Source organism: Gymnoscopelus microlampas, assembly GCF_963454915.1.
Source record: "Gymnoscopelus microlampas genome assembly, chromosome: 12".
NCBI lineage: Eukaryota > Metazoa > Chordata > Actinopteri > Myctophiformes > Myctophidae > Gymnoscopelus > Gymnoscopelus microlampas.
The window spans coordinates 22,127,455-22,131,422 of NC_139949.1; positions in this window are offsets into that span (position 1 = coordinate 22,127,455).

Here is a 3,968-nt window from a genome sequence, read left to right on the forward strand (position 1 = left end):
ACACGTTGGCACTTACCTCTCTACAAAGCTTTCTTTTCTCCGGCGCAGGATATGACAAGGACAGAGTCATTGGCATGGATACAGAAGTATACCGTATATATAGCCTACTGTGCAGGGCTGAAGCCATATATGCCTTATACTTCATATGCCGTACCATCTATCTCACTCCATTCGTCTGTTTGTGCAACAATGGCCATGGTATTATATGCTGTAATAGCAATGTACTGTACTGTACAACCCTGCTACCCCGCTATAGGGCGTATACTGTAGCAGTGGCGGCCATTTTGTGGTGCCACAGATATAAACCCCATTCATTTCCCCCTCCAGAGATTTCCGGAAATATTTGTATACATTATTTTTAAGCCTGGAACCAAGCCGCATGCAAAGTTTATTTATTAAATATAGTATATCATATAATTCAATATTCAAATATTTTCAGAAATCTCTATGGGAAAAAGTTATGTTTTTTTTTTATCTGTGGCACCACAAAATGGCCGCCACTGCTATGCCCTATACTAGTTGACTGGGGTGCCCCAGGGCTCTATACTTGGTCCGTTCCTTTTTTCCCCCTCTACGCCAAATGTCTTTGTCGGAAGATAGCCGATTTACAATCTCACAACGCGTCACATTTGCGACGCCTTGCAGGCTTGTAGATCTGCTATTCTCACCTAATGTTCGCCCCCCCCCCCAGAATAGCAACGCTAGGGTTCATGTTATTGAAAATATGTATTAATAGATGATCATAGAGTGTCAAATTCAGTTGCGGGAAAAGCTCTGAGTTTAGCGATTTGAAAACAAAAAATAAAAAAGGAGAAAGTAGGTGAAATTTTTGTTCAAGGGGGTACTGTATATTTATGGAAATTGTGAGTAATAACTCAGAGGCAGCGCGCACTCTACTTAAGGCAGTCCCTAATCTGCTTATAAAACCTTGAGTCTGACCTGACACTGGTGCTGCTTTGTTCTTTCCCAAGAGGGTCTATGTCATGATAAATTCCTAAAAGTGTGTCAGGGAGGGAATGGAGGGGGGCGGGGGTGATTTGTGTACGGATAAAAATGGTTATATGGAGCTTGGAGCCCCCAAAACTGTGGCACCCCGCAGTCGCAGCCCGTGTCCTCTTTCCCCGTGTTGATTTATTCATGTATGTGTCGCACGAGGCCTCCAGGCATGGAGAAGAAAAAGCAGGCCACAAACAGACAGTCTCTCTCTCTCTCTCTCTCTCTCTCTCTCTCTCTCTCTCTCTCTCTCTCTCTCTCTCTCTCTCTCTCTCTCTCTCTCTCTCTCTCTCTCTCTCTCTCTCTCTCTCTCTCTCTCTCTCTCTCTCTATATATATATATCTCCTTGCTGTACATTTTAGGGCTGAAACTATTGATAATTTTCTTGGTGATTATTCTATAGAATATTTATTTTCCCGGTGAATCAAATAATCGAGAAGCATGTTTTTTTTGTATTATTAATTTTTAATATTTTCAATGAATGAACGCGAATACATCCTCCTACATACTCCTAATGTTTAAAAAAAGCCTTCAGGTTGGGTAATCCCAGCTGGATATTATCCAACTGGGTGGATATCCAACCTGAAACCAACTTCACCACGGTCCCCTACACACCAGATCACTGCTATGTGCGGCGGCTGAGAGTTAATACAATTTCAATTTTTAATTAACAGATTACACTATTATGTTCCGTTTATAATGTTTGTAATTTCAAAAAGAAAACTGTACAGGTGTGACTAGTTGAAATTAGCTTGTTACATTGTAGGACTGCATAAAAAAAAATATATATCTATTTATATATATATTCTTTTAATCAACTATTCGACGAGTACCAACAAGTTCGACTAGTGGTTAGACTAGTTGTTGTTTTTTTATTTAAATTTTTTATCCCACAATTTTGTAACCCCTATATTTCACCCAGTGCCAATGCCTAAGCGTTTAATCCTGGCTGCTACTCTCCCTCTGCCAACCTGGGGAGAGCCCCGAACTCAGCTCATGCTTCCTTAAACGCATGAGGAGTGAGCAGGCTGCTTCTTATCACCTGACAGGGGGGAGTTTCCTCGGTAGGACGTAGCACGTGGAAGGAACACGTTATTCCAACCTGTTCCTTTCCCCTCCATCAGGCGCCCCGGCTGACCAGGGGGAGGCAGCATCGTGACCAGGTGGTTAGACTAGTTGACTAGTTGGTGAAAGTTGACTAGTTGGTGAAAGCCCTAACAACTTATCTACATATTTACACATGGTACCTGAGATAAGATATAAGGTGCGTGAGCATAGCAGCAGATGTATACTGTGCATGAAATACTTATGGACGTTACTTAAGGTGCTACAAAACACAAACAGAAAAGACAAAAATCAGTGTGTTGTACATGGGATTAAGGTGCAAAAATGTCAGCCCGTGTCGATCGCATAATCCACATTAAGTGTGGATGACACTGGTATAATCCGCAAGTAGGTCCATGAGGAAGAGCAAAGGTCTGAGACCAGCTAGCCCCATTTAGTACCTCTCCCTCCGCTATGTAGCTCCGAGATGAGGTCCTACGTGGAGCGGTGCCGTATGGTTGAAAAATGTCCGCACATTTTCCACTTTACATGTTTCTTACCCCTTTCCGCACATCGTATCCAAAAAGTAAAGGTATTCTGAAATGATCACAGATGTTTGAAATTTTAACTCACCATAAAATCCATCCAACGAGTTGAAAAAAGTGTTTAAATCGCTTCTCTCCTCAGCCGGTTCAATAATATTATGCATTAGAAGATGCAATTCAACATTTGACCAGTAGGGCAATCAGTAATGTTATCTCTGTGGGCGCAACTCTTGCGCAATGTCTTAAAAACATGTAACCGGCCGAGGAGAGAGGCGAATAAAGTGCTTTTTTCAATTCGTTGGATAGATTTTATGGTGAGTTAAAATTTCAAACATCTGTGAGCATTTCAGAAAACCTTTACTTTTTGGATACGATGTGCAGAAAGAGGTAAGAAACATGTAAAGTGGAAAATGTGCGGACATTTTTCAACCATACGGCAGAGATAAACATGGAACCTCATCTCGGAGCTATACAGCGGAGGGTGAGGTTCCGATTGGAGCTAGAGACCAGCCTGACGACACCGTCTGTCATCAGGCTAAGTAAGTAGAAGTACATTTTATTTGTAGAGCACCTTTCACAGACATCAGAGTGACAAAGTGCCTCACAACAATAAAAGTAAAACATGTCAATAATAAAATAAGAAGACGAAAAAATAAAACAATCAGCATTTAACCAATCAGCCGGTGGAAATCAATACAGGATTATGTTACAACACAAAAGATGGAATCCCATCAGGTCCCACCGCCTTCTGGATGTTGACCCGTGTGAAGGCTGTGCGCACGTCATCCTCCGAGATGTTTAGAGCGTTGGTTCTCAAAGTGGGGTCCGGGGACCCCCAGGGGTACTTGAGGGGGTTCCAGGGGGTCCCCAGCTAAATGATGGACAGGAACCAAATGGACCCTTATGGGTCTGTAACTCAGAGAGTGTACAAATGGAACCAAATGGACCCCAACGGGTCCATTTGGTTCCATTTGTACACTCTCAGAGTTAAATTGACATTGGTTTTACAATGTGAATTGGGGTCCCAGAGGTATAAATGCCACTAGATGGGGGTCCGTAGCCTAATGCATGTCAAACTGGGGGTCCTTGAAATTAAAATGGTTGAGAATCACTGCTAGAGAGCCGTAAAAACCTTCTCTTATTGGGGTCCCTGGCTTATCTTTTCAAATGGGGGTCCGCGGGGTAATAAGTGTCAATTAGGGGGTCCTTGACATGAAAAAGTTTGAGAACCACTGGTTTAGAGGGCTGGTCTCCTCTGCTGGTGCTGCTGATGGCCCCGCTTGGCTGCCGCGGTTGGAGCTGGTCTCGAACCGGCCGTATGTGTTCAGTTCGTTGGGTGCGTACTGTCCGTCAAGGTGCGTACCGCCTGCCACATGCCCCTGACGT